Source organism: Falco punctatus, assembly GCF_963210335.1.
Source record: "Falco punctatus genome assembly, chromosome: 10".
NCBI lineage: Eukaryota > Metazoa > Chordata > Aves > Falconiformes > Falconidae > Falco > Falco punctatus.
In genome coordinates, this window is record NC_137590.1 from 21,834,187 (window position 1) to 21,854,941 (window position 20,755).

The 20,755-nt window shown below is 39.6% G+C and overlaps 1 protein-coding gene across 4 annotated transcripts in view; it reads left to right on the forward strand.

Moving 5' to 3' along the window:
* The window catches only part of NAV2 (neuron navigator 2), a 266,799-nt gene that overhangs the window by 44,870 nt on the left and 201,174 nt on the right, over positions 1 to 20,755 (forward strand). The gene's annotated exons all lie outside the window — the stretch shown is intronic.

Sequence of the window (20,755 nt, forward strand, 5' to 3'; positions counted from 1 at the left end):
AGCAGTGTAAGCAGATAGTATGTGTTAGCGTACTACGGTGTGAGCAAAGCAGATGGTATGCTGCAGCAAGCAGAATTGATGACCATTATATAGAGATGCTGTATAGCAGCGTGATGCACTTTGGCAACAGCCATGTACATTGCAAGCTGATTCTACCAGTATCTGAGCCCAGTAGAAGGTGATACCATTATACTGGGATAGGGAAAAGATGACAGATACTTTTTTTTTCCACCCTTCTTCTTTTTCTTCCTCAAGGAATAATGGATCATCCCTACCATCTAGATTTTGATCTGTATGGCCTGGTAACCCTATTTTCTTAAGACAAGTGTGACTACTGATTGGGCATGTTTGGCCCTGTGCCCTGAATTTTAGGATGTGCTGCACTTTCATTGCTGGTAGGCACGGTGACGTATTGGGCTGCTCAGGCCAGATGAATATGACTCTAGCAGTTCCTGAGGGACTCAGAGCAGGAAAAGGAGGCAGACAAGTATTGGTGGTAGGGTGGTAGCAACAGTCAAACTGACCTGTGCATCACATCTTGTTCTTAGAGAAACAAGTATTTTTTTTTTCTTTGTGCAAGGAGTCTTTCCTTGTGATTGTGAAATGTCAGCAAAATCACATTAGATGCTGCTCTTTCTCTCAGACACACCTTGGTTTCTGCACAGAAATTTACATTCCTGCAAAAGTGATTGTTATTCATAAATACTTTTCTGTCTTATAACATTATAATCCAAGAGATCCTGCCTAGTGGTAGCTGTTTGCATCAGTAAGGGGAATACTGTGGTGTTTTTAACTCTTATACAGACATGGAACAAACCCCATTTTTTCCTATCCTGATGATGAAAGGGTCTTCATGCAGACTTGTTATATTTAAAGAAGGAGTGATTCTGGGTCAAAGCATTTCAGATTAGTTTGCATTTTGGGTAACTTCAGCAGCTGGAGAAATCCTAAGCTTTGTCACTCTCGGTAACCTCATTTGGGTAGCAGTCTTAGCAGATGACCAGCACCTTTTAAGGTGTGAACCAGTGATACTTGTTTCACTATCCATTATCTTGAATAAACACAGTCCTTTTTTGTTATTCTTATTGACCCAACTTTGATCCCTCTGCCCACATAAGCATGCAGGTTTTTGCCATTCAAGGTAGTAATTTGAAACGTCAGTCTGTATCTAAAGGGAGATTTTTCCAGATCAGTTCTGTCAAGGACACTGTTCTTTTCTTTTTCTGCCGTCCCTCCCTCCCAAGGGAGGAGGAACAGGATTGATGGACAGCTGCCAGATAGTATGTCAGCAGCTGAAGCATTTTTATCTTGGAAAACCTTCAGCTACATTCAGGTATAGAGGTGCTTTCTGATAATAAGCTTAGTAAGGTTTAATCTTAGACACTGCACTAGGACTAAATATCTCAAGAATCATAGCATCATTTAGCTTGGAAAAGATCTTTAAGATCATCAAGTCCAACCATTAACCTAACACTGCCAAGTCCACCACTAAACCATGTCCCTAAGTGCCATGTCCGCATGTCTTTTAAATACCTCCAGGGATGGCGACATGTGCTATGAGGGTGATCACCTGCTTGTCTGGGTATTTTATCTTAAGCATTGCTGTGGCCCTCACCATTTTACGTTGCAGGCATCTGGCATCCCCTGTAAGCGAGGGAAGTTATATTCTTGTTGTGGCAATTTGACTTTAGATCTACAGGTTGGACTGATACTGAATGGTTTGGCACCTGTCTTTTCTAGATCTTGGTCTCCACATGGCGTTTGCAGCCCACAAGGAAAGACATAGGGTGTAACATGCTCCTAGGTGGGTGGAGGGAGAATTAAAGAGAGACTGGGATCAAAAAACCGAAGAGAAGAAATAAAAATTACTGAAATCTATTTAACTTGTGCTGTATCCCTTACTGAGGCTGAACTTGGAATTTGCATCCCCAAGCTCTCTCTTACAGTTAGAGGTATAAGCTCTATCTATCAAAACCAGGGGTGATATCAGGCCACTTTCAACACAAGTGGCAGGGAAGCATTGCTTTTGTACAACTGCTTAGCGGTTAGAGCATTCGCTCAGAGAGTAGGCTATCTGAGTTCAGATTCTATTTCAACACGAGGGAATTCAGACTCCTGTTGTATCTCTGAAGGGTTTCATAATCAGCAAGCCACAGGATGTTCTGGGAGTATTTTAGGGAGTTACTTTTAATCCTGTTGAAGTTGGTGCTTTGCACTACATAACATACGTTCAGCTGCCTGCACAGAATAAGGAGAGAGAGAGAGTAACTTGACCTAATATTTAGGACATCTGCTTGTAGGGAAGGAGGTGGTGGGAGGGATAAAACAGATTATTTGTACATACAACTTTTTCTCTTCCATCATGGTGTATATACATTTCCACTTTGAATTTGTGGATGCCTTTCTCCCTGCACTGTTTACCGACTGTTCTGGAGAAGAGGCTGTATCTAAGACGTAGGCCAGAAGTCACAATGTGAAGATGCTAGACCAAATCCTAATGCTGTTTTGGCATGTTTCAAGCCACTTACACACCAGTGCTAGGTTCATGAGCTTTTCTTGGTACCAGGTGGTACCTGTCTTGAGCCTGATTGTTCAGAGAACATGGGTACTGCAGGTGGTATTCATTAAAGTACTCATTTTTTTAAAACCTGCTGACAATTAATGTGTCCCACTTGAGAAATATGGTATCAGTGAAAACTTCTCAATATCTTGCTTTTTGGTGCTGTTGTTCTTGATATGGTTTTACATGTGTAAGCTGGATTTTATAGTAACTGTAAGTTTTGTGCCTTAATGCCATATAAGGGCAATGTGTTCCTTAAAATGCTGTGCAATTTATAAAAAGCATTCCTCAGAGTATTTCAGAGGCACTTTCCAGAGAAAGGTCTGAAGGTTTTACCATCAAACCCATTGTAAATGCTAGTCGGAAATCTTAGGTCGGTGAATCATGTCTGTATGATTCCTAATTTATTGTTACTGATATACACACTCCATTCATTTTTCCATATTAAATCCCCTGTGTTGTGCACAACACTATCCTACTGTTGCACTGGTGCTTATTTTATCTAATTTGAAAACACCGCCAATAAATTGTACCCGTATTTAGAGAGCATTGTTTTGGAAATATTTAACTTTGTTACCAGAGAAACTTCCGTCAAGTAGATAGCAAGATAGTGATCTCTCATATACAAAATGGTGTTTGTTAGTTATTCTGAAAAACTCATATGTATTTGGCTACTAAATTTGCATTAGTTATTTAAGACACAAGTAATTGCCAATTAGAAGTCCATGAGCATGGTAAAATCGTTTGTGCAGGATGCAAGAACAAAGATACCGTTCCAGGAATACAGTCTATTGCCATGTTATGTGGAAGCCACCGAAGGAGACAGAGGATTTAATTACTATCTTTATTACTGCTATGTTGTATTCTCTAGCTTCTTGATTTTCATTCTCTGGAGAACCTAAGAAGTCATTACTGTATGTTAACAAACTGTAGCAGTCCTGAAAGCACCGGGACCTTACCAAGTCATCGGTCCCACCCTTCTACGAAACCTCTTCAAGTTGACAGGCATCTGTGTAACCTTGTATTAAAGTATATGTATTCAGCAGGTACCTATAACTGTCCTTAACATTTGGCAGGGCGAGGGGGGACTCATCATTTCTTTGCAGACTTCTTAGCAATATTCATTTGCTGAAAGTTTGACAGTTATTCTCTCCTGGTGGACATGGGAGGCAGGTACTCGCTCGGTGTTAAGCTCTCCCTCACTTCTCTTTTTCTCTACATTAGGCAAACCTAATTCTTTTAACCTTTTCTCTCAGGATTTCCTGACCACTTACAACTCTTTGTGCTATCTACTGAACTCTTTTCATTTTGCCTAGACCTTTTTTAAGAATTCAGTTCAAAACTGGGTATCTTTGTCTGCAATACACTAGAAATTCAGGAGGTTCTTTCATCATTGGGTTTTCATTTAGAATATGCAAAGGGTCACTTGGATGCAAAGTTCCATTCAGTTTTGGAAAATGAGTGAAAAATTTTTTTGCTCTGATTTCACTTTGTGACAGTTCTTGAGTAAAAGAGCATTTGGTCATCATGTAATGTTCCTTCCCAAGTTCAGTACCTTTATTGTTGAATTGCCCAAGATACGATTCCCAAAGATATTGATAGTTGTGCTAATAATGCTGCTGTTGAATTCACCCAAGTTTTTACAGTCCATGGTAGTGTTTTTGAAGTACTCGTTTCATATGACCTTTTTTTCTTGCTTTTGATTTATGCATTTTTTTATGCTATTTCTCTGATCTCTGCTAATACTTTATATCTAAGGGGCTTCTGAATTTTAATATACTTAACCTAAGAGCACTACTTAGAGGTAGGGATATTGTTCTTATTTTGTAAACAAAGACCTAAGGCACAAAGAAACTTACTCAAGGTCATAAAGCCTGCAGTGCTATAGAGAATAACTGGCTAGTCCCCTGGCTATCAGATTATCTTTCTCCTTTGCAGCTACTTGTTAATCAGTTCCAAATGCTTATGCATATGGTGTTCATGTTCTCTCTGTGTCCTTGAAACTCTTAGTTTACTCCAAAAAATTGCATTTCTTAAGTGAACACTCTCTCTTTCTTTGTCCCTGTTTTAGCAAGTAATTTTTATCACCTTCTTTTCTGACAGGAGATGTATGGCAGCACCCAAGCAGGACACTTTGGTCCAGCTGTCCTCTAACCAGAAAAAGTTTAATTTTTTTTTATTTTAGTTGTTTTCCTTGCTGTCCCTCCCTGCCTGCCTTTGCCTCCCTGGCTGCACTTGTGAATTTCTTTAACAGCTTTTAGAATTTTGCTTCTTATTCTTCCTAGATGGTTTGTCCATTGTGTGTTCCACAGAACTTCTCTTTCTTGATGCATGTGTTGGGTTTCAGTTCTGTTAGGCACTTTGTCTCTGCTGGAGGCTTGTTTGAGCTGAAACTGGCTTCAGTAGAGAAGCATTAAGTCTTTCTACCTGTCCAGCTGCTAGCTGAAATATCTAACTTGTCAATCTACAAATATGGATAAAATAATTTTAAGTTGAAAAGCAAGTGTAATGTGAGGAAGCTGAAAGGCAAAAGCATCTGTGTGTGTCATAGACTGAGCACAGGCACCACTGGAGCTGTGCAAGTGTTCTTAGTGGCTGAAAACCACGCTGGCATGCTTTATGGAGCTCATCAGAAAGTAATTCTCTACTCTTCTGCAAAACACTCTCATCAAAAATCAGGTGATATGAAATAGGAAACCTATCCTAAAGGAGTCTCCTGGAGATGCAGAGAGCGTCATGGATATTAGTAGAGGAGAACAATACATACTGCTCTTTAAAATTCCTAGCACTAAGCCTGAGTTTTACTTCAAAAAAAAAAATCAAATTGCATAGAGGGGTCTGGTAAACAAAACGTGAACCTTTCCAAAGTTTCAAGCATCTGAGAAGTGCCAAAAAGAAAGAAAATTACCAGACCAAAACCACCTGTGCTCTTTTTTTTTCTCTCCAGAGGGAATCAGAAAAGAAAGCCTTTATTTTATTGAGATAGGAAGGGTGAATTGGATTCAGTTCTTAGTTTTGGAAATTGAGAGCTGGTTTTGACTATTTTTTATTTCCTTTGAGAAACGTTGTCCGCTCTGTAATATCGGTTTCTAGATTATCTCACCACTAGATTTAAATTTCTTTAATTTGTATTGTAATGCTTTTAGCCTACAACTCCCTTTTTCCTACCAAGGTGGAAGAAATTAAGGAGGGATTTCAGTCACTAATTATTTTGTCTAATCTTCCCAAACTTGAAACACAGAATAAAGATTGTAAGTGCTGCTTAAGAAGATACAGTTTTGAATGAAGCGATAGCTGGGCCTTTAATGGAAGGATGTGTGTTCTGTCCTTGCATTTTTTTTTCCCTTTTGCTTACTGCTTATTTAAGCTTTGGGGCAAAACCTTCTATTTCTATTCTGGTATAAATCAAGAGATGCTCTTAAAATTTAACCCATTAATTTATTTTTTCCTTGCAGCAAACACTAGAATTTCATTCTTCTGAGAAGTTCACCTGGCTAAAAATACCCTTCTTGAATATTATTTTTAGAAACATCTATATTTGAAGTATATAAATGGTCAGATTTTATGTGTATTATTAGACATGAACTGTTGGTACATTTTGTAACAGGAAGCTGCTGGTTTTCCATTCACCAAGAACTGGAATTCAGTCAAACACTTGGCACTTACTTGTATGCCTCTAATTTTATCTGGAAATTGTTTTTTTCTGAAATAGTTTGTGGAAACATTCTCAGTTTCTTCAGTTTTGCAAAGCATAGGCATGGAAATAACGGCTAAAACTTAAAACAAATAAACCATTTATCAAAACAAATAATTGAGAAAACAGGTCACTTAATTTAAAACAGGCTGAGATCTGAAGTTTTACTCTGATTCCACCTTTTTTTTCCTCTTGAAAGTATTTTTAGGTGTGTTATCCTTGGATTATTTTTCAATTTACTTTTGGATTATTTTAGAATTGGAAGCAATGTGTGGGAAAACAATACATGAAAGGAAAAAATATCTAACTTCTGGATTTCAAAATACACTTTTACCAGGACTTTTTCCCCTGCGTGTGTTCAGTTTTGGACCATAATACCATCATATTTTGACAATGTCTTGTTTACTCCCATGGCCTCTTAAATTTTACCCTGTGTCTGTCCCTTGTCTTGAAAGTTTTCTTACATCCTCTTTGCAGTCTCAGCTTATGTGGGTTCTTTCTCTACAGCTATGGTTAGAAGTTGCCATATGATCTCTGTCATAGTTGGAAGGAGTCCCTAAATCTTCTTATTTTACCTGTTCTGTCACTAATATTGTCCATTTCTTCTGTCTTGTCTTTTATGTAATGACCACCGTGGTATAATACAAAAGTGTGTAGTAGTGAGTTCGTGTTTGTGGTGTAGATTTCAGAATTGCCTGTAGGTATCAGACAGTAGCAAGGCTTTAGTGGAGGAACTAGTAGCTGTAAAGAGAGTCCATGTGCTGCTTTCCAATAGTAGTTGTTGAGATTTTATTTTATACATTCAAGAAGGAACACCTATGGACTGCAGAGACCAAGGAGCTAGGGATTAGCAGGAGCTGGGTTGGTAGCACTAGTGCTATGCCTGACGAGAAAACATGGTCCGGAGTCTGTGAAACATGAACTCTTGGGCAGTAAGTTTATGGATTCATCAGCGTTTCCTTTTAAAGTGGAAGTCTGCCTCTTCATAAGACTTGTAAATACTGTTAGTTGTTCCTTCGAGCTCCAGAAGCTTACAGGAGTGGAGGCTGAGGTACTTGATGTGCTGTTCCCTCCATGCCTTGGGTGGGAGAAGGATGGGTTCTTAGATGTGATGGTCCCAGGGGCATAGAGGACTGGGCTGTAAAGCCTTCTTGGAGAAACCCACAGATGTTGGTCTCGCCTGCCTGACAACAATGTTACTTAGTTATACACTTCCAGGCTTTCTCATTAAATAAATAAACAAATAAATAAATAAACAGCCAAACAAAATCCCCCCAAAACCTAAACCAACCTTTGACATGCAGAATTAGCTGTTGTTGGTGCTGAGATCTTATTGATCTGCTATACTTTCTCCAAACAGAAGCACTCAACTGACTTCCTCAATCATGTCCATGTACTTCCTTGTCTCCATAGTAACGCTGTAGAAGCTGACAAGGCCTTTTTGCTAATAGGCAACTACATTTTTTAGACTTGTATAGGAAGAAAATTTTCTAGGATGGCTATCTGAGGACACCCATGCTTTGTTCTTGGAAGAAGTGGAAGAGGTGTACGACAGGCTGGAATTGTAATTTTATGTATTATGTGACTGTCATGGAGTTCTTTAGAGGCTTTTCTTCAAACTAAGGGGATTTTGAGTGTGGTTGCCACAACATGTGAGGATCTGTAATTTTTCCTGGCATCTCTGCCTCCTTGTAACCCATTTGAGGGTAGATCTGTCATTTGGACAATAGAGAAATGTTCTCAGTGGTGAAGACTGTTTTAGTAATACCTTTTTGTTTCATGTGATGAGATGAATCTTCCCTGATAAGATCACCTAAATTCTACTACAAGTGCTGACCAGAAATTATTTTTATATGGTATTTTTACCATCTATTAATTCCATATACTTGCCCATTGGTAGAACAAAATTAATACCCCAGTAGGATTTTGTGTTGCTGGTCTAGCTTGTGTGACATTTTATGGTGAGCATGGATACTGAGACTTCATTACACTTGTATATCTTGAAACAAATATCTAGAAGTGGATTCCTTTTTCGTTAGCCATGTCCACTGTTAGAAACTACAGGTAACTTTAGTACCAATAAGCTAAATACTGCTTTTGTATAAGTATTTCTAAAAGACTGTAACAGCTGTCTTTCCACATCATATCTATTTTGGCTCTTTCTCAGATTATGACACTAATTACCAGGAAGTAATTTCTAATCAACTTGTACAAGGGGTCTAGCAAGTCTGTTTCTTCTGGCAGATGCAGAACTATCAGGCATAGTATTGTAAAATCAAGCCGATAAAAAGATTTGTGTCATGTCTTTTGGAGTCAGAAATCCTCCTTAAGCTAATGTAGCATGATGAAAAGTTCTATTTCCTTAGAGAAATCTAATCTGAGACCGGAATGTGTATGTGTGTGTCAGAGGTTAAATACTTGGAGCAGTTGTAGAGGACACATTTGCATCCACAAAGATCAGTACACAACTTTGATGATAGCTGGTAGACACCATAATTAATGGATTGGTCTGGTAAGACAAATTTGATTCAGTTATAAACTATTCTTCATTTCAAAGAATCTTATGGATATTTAAGTCTTCAAAACTAATTTTAAAAATGTCATGTGTGTTTCAAGATCAAATGTGTATTAGCTATTTGAAGCAATAGCTTAGAAACGTGTTTCTTTTTCTTGCTCAAAAACCATGGGTCAGTCTGCTTCTCAGGACAGCCATATGTATTCCAGACTTCGTGGCTTAACTGGGATGGATTATTTTGGGAAGCAGTATTTTCAGCATTGCTGCATTTTACTCCTCCGGGATGGGCTCTGGAGCACACAGGGGTCTGATCCTCCAGGGTAACATACCAAACAAGTACTGCCAAGGAAAGCTGGCAAAAAGGTGCTATCCTTTAGCATGGAGCTGGAAAGGGGAGGCAGCGGCATCCCATTTATCCCTACACAACCTCACCAGGGGAATTCTAATGAATTTGCTTTAATTGACAAAACAAAACCACTTTCTGCTTTTCAAGAGGGAAGAGCAGCCGTTGCCTAGGATCCTGTTTCCAAGCAGTCGGATCCAAACTTCCCTCACTGCAGCAATGAAGATTTTAATTTTGGTTGCCTGAAAGAGATAGCCTTTTGGCCTTTCACCTGGACCGCATCGAGTGATTTCTGGTGCACACACAGTATTGGGCAGTGGGATGTCATACCACCAGCGGTTTGGTTTGGCAGGTTGGATAGCAAGGCAGCTGTACCTTATTTTTAACTTGAGAATCAGTTCCAGCTGCCCCTTGTTGAGCAAGGTTACTCTCTGCAGTAGGCACTTGAAAAAGGAGAAAAAAAGAAGAGGGGGGGGAGCAAAAAAAGCATATGAGAGAACCTGAAATCAAAAAACCAGTCTTTAAAGCTCCTAGACTACTTAATAGCAGATCCTTTACTCTCCTATTGCAGTTTCAGATTTGTGCTGAAACTTAATCTCTTGGCTACAACAACCTGAACTAGATAAGGTTTAGTCCTCTATTGCCTCCTGAGCTCTCTGAGATTCAGCAGAAAAGGGGTTTGCATTGAACAAACACATATTTTTATTTATTATCTTCATAGTGTAAGAAATGCCTGTTGGTGTGAGACATTATGGTGGGGACTGATGCCACCCTCGGCTCCCTGTACGCTGCAGTGTCAGCATTTCTGAGCTGATGGCCCGTCACATTCACTCAGCGTTTATTATACAGCATTAAGCAAAGAGAGATTTGAAATGTAAGTGTTCCACTGGCAAATAATTTAATTTTAGAAAATTTTGCTGCACTTCTTCACAGTTTATATAAATGGATTTTCAACAATTAAAAGCCTCAGGCTTCCCATGCACATGTGCATGTTTCAGTCATGCAAACAATACCTGTGGTAGAAGGAGTCTCTTGTAAACCATCTTGTGAATAGCTGCAGCATCACTCGGTGCCATTACCCTCCCTCCTTCTTTCTTCTCTGACAGCAGCTGAAATGGCAGGGCTTGGTTTGGCCAGTACTTTGCATCGTTTATAGCAATAGTGTTAAATGCTGGGCTGAAACGGATGGTAGCTCAGCTAATTTGCATGATTTAAAATGCCAGCTCGGTTTAATGTAGAGCAGCTGGTATATACTTAACTCCTTCAGGAGAAAACTTAATACCAGCAGATCGCATTATCCAGGACTGTGCTGCGTTTATTTATTTATTTATTCTGTCTCTTCACTGCTTCCTGGAACATTTGTAGAGATCATTTATGCGTCGCCAGGGAAGGGCTTTGCTCTCTGTTGATATTTCTGTGTCTCGCAGAGTTCACGAAGGAAATAATTGGTGTTACTGTGTGACAAGTACTTGTTGCGATTTCCTGAGCATCCACTTACGCTGACCTTAGCAGATAGGACTCTGAATTAAGATGTGACATGATGAAGGATGGCGAGATTAGTTGGACGAGGGACAGGTGTAGAGGCCTGGATTACGTGGATTACTGCATACTCAATTTCTTAGGGTTAAATTTCAAGGTTGAAAATGGCTAATGCCACAATTACGGAATTAGGATGTGCCATGCCGTTCCTCTGGGTGCTGTGCTGGCAGATGGAGTCACCTTGTGAGGGAAGGGAGAGTTGGAGGATCAAATAATTCCTTTGCTCCCCTGAAATAATTAGCATAGCCTCAGTGAGAGGATGGAGGGACCATAATCTTTTAATACCAACCCTTCTCAAAATTGACCTTGTCACAGGCAGATTCAGCTTCTCGCAGAGGAGCAGACATGTGATAGAGTCACACAGAGTCATTACTGCATCAGAAATGCAGGCACAGTATTTCATCTTCTGCCAAAATTCTCTTGTCTTTCCACGGGCAATGGGCCTCGCGTGCCAAAGAGCTCTGCCTTTGAACTAACCGTAGTGTATCGTGCGGTGAGGATGGACTTTTCTTCCTTAAGGCGGTTATGGTGGAGCTTTCTCTTCCTCTGGAAATGTTTTATTCTCTCAAGTCATGACTTGAGCTTAAGGAACAGCAGTTTCAAATGGTCAGATCTGAAGACCCTTACTAGTTTCAAGCACAAGTCATTAAGCTATAGAGAAAACGTATCTGTTAAGTTCTTCTGACATGCGTAAATCCTTAAATATTGCGTATGAAGTTTAAGCATTTCTATTATCCTTCATAAACCTTTGTGTTAGAACATACTATGTAGTTATTCAATTGACTTCAGTGTTGTATTTGGTGTATAGGACATGAAAGTCACATTGGTACAACAGAAAGGACAGTTCTTCCCTAATGAAAACTGATTACTGTCATTTTTGTTGTGAAAGGAAAGCCACTAAGAAGATGATGTCCTATAATCATCTTCCATGAATGTAGACAAGATGAATTGCCCTCAGTGATAAAACACTTCATTATTTCATCCTGTGTTGTCCATGTGTAAGATCATTAGCATTCCTGCATGCTGTGGTAGATTGTAGCCCTGTATTGTATGGGCAAATCATTTACATTGTAGTGTATGTATACCATAACTGGGTTCAATATCTGAATGTTTTTGATGTATAATATGCAAATAATTTTATCCATTTGAGGAAGAGGCTTGCTGATGGCAAGTAAACTCTTAAAGGCAGTAAATATATTAAGCAACATGTATCCATCCTTTAAATAGACAGAAACCATTTTGTGAGGCAGTTCAGAAGGTTCCGTTACAGCTGAGGTAGTGTGGTTTAGGAATTGGTTGTCAGGCACTAGGTCAAAACTTCCAACAATTGATGCTATTTGTGTTTATCAAGTCTGACTCTAGGCTCCTGGAACGGGAGCAAATTCGCCAGCTTTTAATTTATGCTGTGTGAGAGCTGACTGCAAGCTAGTAAATCCTCATCAGCCATGTCACTTGAGTGTTTTAAGTATTGTTTGTTTTCTTTTTATAACTAAGGGATAAGTTTATTTCTTTTAACCCTTTTCCGTTGGTTAATACAAACTTTTCAGGGATCGAGGCTTGATCTCTAATGCTTATTATTTCATTCCTTGCTATTTTCCACCACATGTATTTTTAGCTCGATGTTTTTAGGACTTTTCCAACTGGTCAGAAGGTTAGGAAAGCCAGTTCCACCAGACTGGACATGCTGTGAAAAAGCTTGAAAAAATGGTAAGACTAGCTTTTCTGGCACCTTCCTTTTGAGCTGTGCCTCCCTGTCAGGAAGGGTTTCAGTCGTCAGAGGGGAGGGAGGATGGAGTGGTGAGTGTGTGAGCCATCAAGACCCACTGGCCATCAATGCAGCTTCAGATGAGTCACTTCACTTCCCGCTGCAGTTGGTCTGCAGCAACTGCCTTGTCTCACAGGTGTTCTGCAGAGATAAATCCATTATAATTCCAAGCAGCTCAGGTAAAGTGATACCTGGAGCCATGAAATGACCTTAAATAGCTAACTGTGTGGCTCCTAAGCCTTCATGCCTCAATATGATCTCCTTTTTCCTTATTTTTTTCTTAAAGTAATGCTTGAATTAAAGTAAGAGATACTTGATATAAAATCCTTTCCACTAACTATTTATAGATTTTATTAAAACTTGTGAAGATAGAAGGCACATCATTGCCTCTGTTAGAGGAAGGTTCTCAGCTATAGACAGGTATCATTGCTTTTGACTGTGCCTTCTGAAAAAAGCAATTTATCTTCTAATGCTGAAGAGGATTTAAAGAGAAGAACTGAAAAGCTGCACATACACTATTTCAAATTATAATGAGGAGTTGTGGGCTGTGGGTTACCATCTGCACTCCACTTTGATGCCATCTGCCCACAAGGAGAAAATCACCAGCGGAGAAAATAGTAGGATGTCCTGCCATTACGAAGCCTCATAACCACCAGTTACACATGAAGACCTTAGGAGATGTGTAATGAAACTCCAAGCCTTCAATAGTTCTGCTCTGAAAAGGAAGAAAGAAGTGTAAAAATGGCCGTTGAGGTTTTTGGAGTGCTGAAAAAGAGGATTTTAAGCCCCATGAATTGCATGATTGACCGTGTTAGTAGAAGCAAGGAATCTGCAGAGTATTAATTCGTACCATGTAACACAGTCAACGGAGAACTCTCTGTGAAGGCTGCAATTATGCTAATTTATGCAGTTCACATTGCTACTGCAGTTTAAAGATAGCTTCTTTTCTAGAGAACTAGAGCTACTGTATTGCTGTGTGCAGCAGGTTGACTTAGTGTTTAGCTTTGCAAATTTTACCGTTTTGAACACAGAGCAAACCCCTACTTACATGGTCTTTTTATGGGGAGGGCCGGCTGGTTAGAAACTGAAAGGAAAATGTTAGTCCTCCTTCTGAGGAATGGTGTAGAAGTATTAGTGGATGCTGTGAATAGCTGCAGTGTTAGGCCTGGGGCTGAATGCCCAGAAGAATAGTTGAGATCAAAGTGTGTTTTGGGTTTCTTGGTACTGGTTTTGTTTTGCAGAGCTTGCCGCCTGTTGCTCAGATGTGTGGTGCTTTGGAGTACCTTCAGGAGGTAATTGACTCTCCTTCCACCACTCTACACATCACTGGTTTTGGTGTTGATGAGATATAAGGAACAAAAAAGGGAGTGGGGGGACACCTCCACGTATTAGTTGTGATTAAAACCAATTTTCAAGTTGTCATGTTTGAACTGAATTGGCAATGAGTGCAGGTGAAAGTGTGAAATAACAAGTATATTACAGCTGGAGTCAGTGGGTAATTTCATGTTCTGATTTCTTATTTTAAATTCTGATGGAGCCAGAATATATCTTGCAGTTAAAGTCATAATTTAGCTTTATGAATAAAATTGCAGACAGTACTGGAAGTGGTTTTAAAGACCAAAGCAAGTTGAGACAAGAAGTCCTGGTGTGTAACTTGCATTTAAACAGCTGTTCTTCTGACAAGAAGATGGCAACTGGTTTTACCTACCACAAGATAAATCCTTTACATCCTAAGAATGAACGTGCTCAGTTCTGGAAGTCCACAGTGACCGGTGGAAAGCAAGAAAATAAAATTCCCTTTCCTCCTTTTCTTTCCACCACCTTCTGTTGTCTTCAGTTACATTTTTTTTCCCCAGTCTTGGGATAAGACTTTTGATAAAGTGTTAATGCTTCAACCACTCCCTTGGTTAGTGGACCAGCCTTAACATTTTGCAGCTGGCTTCTTCTCTTTCCCTCCCAGCCAGCTAACAGCTCTTCCTGATTAAGCTGGGTGGGACTGGCTGCTGTTGTTAATCAGCCTTAAGGAGCTGCACATGGAAGTGGGCTCCCTCCCTTCTGCTTCCCAGTGTATCTCCACAGCAGGAAAGGGGGGGGGGAGGGGGCTTGTGCTGGAAGAAGTGGGAGGCTTCAGGTAGGCATTCCTTCTGGAGGGGGGTGAGGTCTGAGCTCTTTTCTAGGTCATTGTGTTGTGTGGAACTGGCAGGGTTTTGTGGTTTATCATGTGCATCTGAATTGGTTAATATCTTGTAGATGAAGCAACACGCAGGAGAGAGGTTGTCTGTGAGATAGCTGGTTTGAAATAATCAGGTGGCGTGTTTTGCTAAAATGGTTTCTCTAGTTCAGGTCAGGAAGGACTGATAACTCCTGAGACCTGGGTGTTTATGCTGTCTCTAAAGTAGCTGATGTGGAAAGAGATATGGGTGCAGATCCAGCTCATTTAACAGAAGAATCTTAGCAGAGAGTAGTAGCTACAGTGCAAATTATTAAAGGTCTGCTTTAGGGTCATATAAAATGTTTTTTGATTTGCTCAGTGAGTTAATCCATGCAAGCCAGAAGCATGGCTGCTAGGGAAAGAGTGCCCTGTTGATCTTGGTGGAGGTGGAAGTTACTGGCAGTCTTAAGTCACTCAGTGCGCAGGATCATCCTGTAAGTAGGTCTGAAAAGCAGGTGGAGATCAATGACTATGATTGTTGCCTACCTTATTGTAATTCCAAATGGGATACTGGTGAGGCCAGACTGCTTTTGGATTTACAGCATCATAATCCGGTGTGATGCTTGCAACTATATTTGTGTTTGCAATGGGAATTAATTTCAGTACACCAAGCCATGTCTGCTTCTTGATCAAACTTAAACAAAATAATTGGTAAAACAAGATTATTGGGTCCTAACTCACATGGAAAACCCACTGAAAGCTGAGGAATATAAGCATCCTTTCTGATCTAGCTTTCTAAGTACAGTCCTGGAATACATCTATTGATCTCAGGTCATCAAAAACACCTTCTTTTTCTGCTTTCCCAGATGTCCTCTGGTTTTGAGCATAGATGCAGCATTTGGTAGAAGTGTGTTGTGTGCAATTACATGAGGGCATGTAGCATTGTTTCATAAGCAAGTTCCATGAAGATATAAAACAGTAATGGTGTCCTGTGGTAGCAGAAAATTATTGAGTAGCCTACAGGTACTGGGAGATTCAGGGCCACACTGTCACCTGTCTGAACCAAAATACACGGAAGGGGAGGTGGTTTGCAGGAGTGAACCCAGCAGACAGCCTGCATGAGGCAGCTATGCCTTCTGCACAGCGAGAGCAGGATTTGCAAGGTTGGAAGCGATTGTTCATGGATTCTCGGGAGCTGTTTAGATTTGACCTAATCTTTGGACTCTCTCATTAAATAGGAATAGCTGTGGTTGTTCTTATTATTATACATGGTTAGTCTGACACCGAATTGAAGTGCTGACGAATTACAAAAAGCTCGGGGTAGTGCTGAGTGGCAGGAGGAAGGGCAGGAAGCAGCTCCCGCAGCTGGCGGCTGCTGGGCCGGTTAGCTGGGCTGCTACTGCCACCTGGTGGTGTGAGCGAAGCACACGGGACCGCATTTTCCTTCGGAGGCTCCAGGTGAGTTTCATGGGATTAAGTAGCTGTTGGGTATCAATCATTATTATTATAGATGCGCTGTTTTCCTAGATAAATCTTTCAACGAGGAAAAAAAAAATCCATTGTATTTTATGACCAACATTTATTTGGGGCATAGACAGTGTTGTCGAAAAAGATAAAAATAATTCAACTTGTCCTTGAGCATCATCAGGTTCTGAATAGCAGCAAGTTTTGGGGGAGTTAGTTGCTGTGTGAGAGGCGGTTTGTGTGGGCAGCCCTTTGCTGTGTGGGTTGGGTAATGTATGGCACGTATAGCTGTTGTCGCTCTGGCACAGCTAAGGCAGCGATAGGCCAGTGGTTAGCATTTTAATTTCTCTTAACTGTTACTTAAATTTAATTGTAGCAGGTTCGATACTGGTGGTTAGCTTCAGCAAGCACCTGATTTCTTTTTGATTGCCGGACAGGAGTACTTGTCTGGCTGGAAACCCATAAAATAAGCTTGATTTGTGAATCCAGAATCTGCCTTTCCTGGTACAGAGTGACATGACAGAAATCAGACAAGAGGTAACGAAATCTCCTCCCAGCCTCAGAGCATCTCAGCCAGAAACACGCTGTGAGTTGGTAGCATATGGAAGCAGAGTTAATGAACATCTCCGAATTGCTTCAGCATGGCCCAGTTCACCGCATTACCAGTGCAAATTTGATTTCTGTGGGTGATTAGTGTCTTATTTTGCTGAAATTAGTGGATCATTATCAAATTGTGACTTTTTGCACTTAACGTAAGTGACTTAATTGTTCTTTCATTATATAGAGCTTTATTGCAATCCTTTTAGTAGGAGAATACAGATTAAGTTGTAGTTGCTAAGAAAAGAGGAGGTCCCTGTTCAGTGACAAAGCCACACTAGCTTTATCTGTAGATTCTCTGTCTCTGCGAAACATCTGCTGGAGTATTTCAGAGCTTCGTAACATTTTCCAATGAAGTACTGGCATAGGTTATTTGCTATGAATCTTTCAGGAAGCACTTAGGAGCTAAGGTCATCTTTGTTGCATATGGAGATTTGATCTGAGCTGTGGTAGGGGTCTGACCTAAATGTCTCTTCCCCTCTGTTGTATCTGTCATGTGCTATGCTACAAAGTCTCTACTTCAGGGAAAAATGTAAATCCATCCAACTCACAATTCAATTCAGGACGTACCTCACAGGACTGGGTGAAATAGATGCTTTGGTGTATTTCCATAGATGACATTTTCAAAGAGAGAGGTACAAAATGTAAATGCTGACTTGGACATTATGGAGGACTAAGGGAGTTTAAAAAGTAAACAAAACAAATAATGAGTCTGGTTTATACCTCATTAGTGGCCTGATTCTATACCATCGCTTGTCAATATATGTACTATAAGAAGTGTAGTGGAGAAGAGGAATATGTCTGAGCACTTTATGAAGATACATTTTTATCAGCAACATGGAGTATATGATGAGTAGCACTGCTAAAATCAATGTAAACCCCATTTTTATAATGTCAGACTTGGGCAGATTATTTCAGCAGCGCTGTTTCTGTTAGTCGGGCAGATTTCATTGCAGTTATTTTCATTTAGACAATTGGGTTGAGGCCTCTCAAAGTTCTACTGTGTGATGTCAACAGAAAAAAATTGAAGCACAAAGATGATACTGACACTCCTTCAAAAAGCTACACGTTCCCTTCAATTCGGGAGCTAAAGCTTTTTTTAATTTATTTTCAATATACCGGAACAGGCAGCTAGCTTATTGAAAATCAGTTAATCAATCATAGAAAGCCACCTCCTGTTGGAAATACAAAAAACATTGCCGATTAGGCGTTAGATTTTTGTCTTTGCAGGAACCAATTTCATGCCATGATTTGTATTCTGCTTAGTGGGTTCCTTATGTATAATTTCATCCTTGTTACAGTCCATTCAGGAGTGCCTGACAGTAAAAGCAGGCTTGAAGAGTGGAGAACAGGAGCTCATCTCGTGATTTCTGTGGAGAGTTTGCACATATCTCTGCTTAGTCTTTTGGGAAGGTGAAGGATTGAAGTTGTATGGAAACCAAGGCTTGGCTGGCTGAAAAATTTTGGAAAAAACCCCACTGAGTCAGCAAAGCATCCTCGTAACTGAGGCAGAGGTTGCTACAGGTATTAGGTCCAACTTGGTGTTCAAATCTGCGGGCACCACCCTTGTTTTGGCAGTTTTTCACTGGCATAATGCGGTGTATTTTGGATAGACATGTTTGAGATCTGTTTCTTGCTTCCTCTCATAGTAAATACTGCTGTAGCATACAAGGCTTACCAGGGAATGAGCCGAAGGTTTATTATTTATTTAACTTGTAAACTAACTTTAAAAAAATAACATTGTGGTTGCAACTAGCACATTCTAGGATATTGAAAGTATAGTTTGACCCTGGTTTAAAATCTGTTAAATAGCTTAAAAGTAGTACTAAAATCTCCTCCTTGCAGCGTGGCCTGACATCAATGAAAGAATGTTTAATAGAAATAAGGACGTTTAATGTAATGTAATAAACCAAGTCTGATTCTGTTCTGCCTTGCAGCTTATGCCATGGATAGCTACACAAGTTGAATATGAAGGTGAAATGTTAAGTTATATGGTCAAACTTCAAGGCATAGAAGAGTCAGATCCAATGTATCTTAACTGGATATTAATTTTTTTGATCATCATATTAAGGTACATTCAAAACTGGCCAGTAATAATTTTAGTACTAAGTTATATAGCTAATTAGACACCCAAGTGATATGATAGGGGCTAAAAAAATTGCCTTGTATTCTAAGATGATATATAACTATTAACTGTTTGAGTGAATCCTAAACAAAATGCTGATGTTATGCTCATGGAAAGGCATCTTAAATTGGTATTGATTAATAAGAGTTTTTTAGTAAATTCTTGCCACTTTGCTCAAATCAGGCTAGGCTGCAAATCATAGTCCAGATTCAGCCTATGTGGGGAGTGAATTAAAACAATTAGCACTTTCTTTGCCACCATCATGTAAATATAGACCAACTCCTTTTAGAATGATTTGAAGTAGACTGAAAGCAGTATTAAAACCTCTTTTGACATTCATGGGCTCAGGACGTGGTCTGTTCACTAGTGCAATATAAAATAAACTCAGCAAAATGCTGCTGGTTGCTTACCATGGGGCATATATACATAAATATATAAATAAAAAATAACTCTTTGGTTTTTTCTGTATGATAATGTCAGTAACCTGTGGGAGTAATCCTTGATAATGAAAATATGTGGGAAAATAAAATTAAAATCTATATGCATACCTCTGTGCTATTTTAATAATCCACCAAAACCATAAACCAAGATGATTTTACTGTAGAATTTTTGTGTTTGTTTTCAAGCAAGTGATAATCCCTTTAGAAGACCAAGTGCATTAATTCAGCATCAACTTCAGTGACTAGAAAAGATTTGCTTTGATAAAATGTGTTTTCAAGATCCCTACCTAGGCAGCTTATCATTTGTTTATCCTTCAGGGAAATCTCACTCTTCTAAAGGAGTAGGGCTATGCTGAGATTTGGATGTGTGTATCCGTGATCATGAATTGCAATTTGCATTTCTGTTTCATATATCCTAGAGCACTCCTTGGTGATAAATATCATCTTCATTTCTTTCTTTGTCATTATTATTTCTTCTTCTGTCCTTAATACTGGTCCCTCCAGCCTACAGAGACAGAGCAGCTAAGTCGTGCCTTGAGCTGATTTGTAGTCTGCTGCAAATGCTTCTGAGTTTGTAGTTATCTCGATGTTTTCTTAACTGACAAGACTGATGATACAGCAGGATGAAAATTGAGACAGAGGCTGAAAGCAAGTGGCAAGGGTGAATTCCAAATGCTCTTGAAAAAAATGTGGAAATTGTTAAGCAAAATTTGTTTCCCAGTCATTGGACTTAATCTATCATGTATAGAGAAAAAATCTCAAAAAAGTTAATTTGCAGAATAGGGAAAAACATGTGGTAAGTACTTAATTCTTTGTTTCTTCTGCTGTTATCAAACTGTTCCTTTGCATGAGCAGTAGTACCGTGAGGAAAACTGCAGCTACCCAGAAATGCAGTGAGTCAAGGGGAGGCTGGCAGAGGAGGTGAGAAAATAACAGCTGGAAGTGAGACAACAAGCAGCCCAGACAACAGAGAAAGAAGTTTTTGCTTTAGCAGAGCAATCTTTTAAGATGTTGAAATACTATGGAACTATAATGTGTTTAACTACACTTTGAACCTTTCAGTTACTGCATATCTTGTATGCAGGTTTCAACTCTGCTTTTACCTTCAGAGTTCAAGAGATTATCAAAGGAGACATGCATTGTGCTCTGTCATTAAGGCTCTAATTATTTAATTCCTTGTATCTTTGTTTTGTAGTGTCAAATTAGTGCTCTTCTGACTGCAGCCTGCCATACCACCATGACATGCACAACTAGTATTTCTCTGTGTGAAGACAAAGAATCTGTGCATTCACCTCTGAAGAGTCTGGGTATGCAGAGGATGAAGAAATCATTCCTGCTATGTATGATCATATCTAGTAATCGTGTTTTTCACAACAGTATTCCCAGTATCAAAAAACCCAAGGGTTTCTCTGTTTGTCACTATAAAGCTCAGGGTAAACAGTTCACTGGTGGTACAGAAATCTTAACTTTTCAAAATCCATTTGATTGAGCTACTGAAGGAAGCGCGAATTTATTTAGGAGAGAGAGGAGGGCCATAGCATCCTTGTTGCCAATTTAAGCA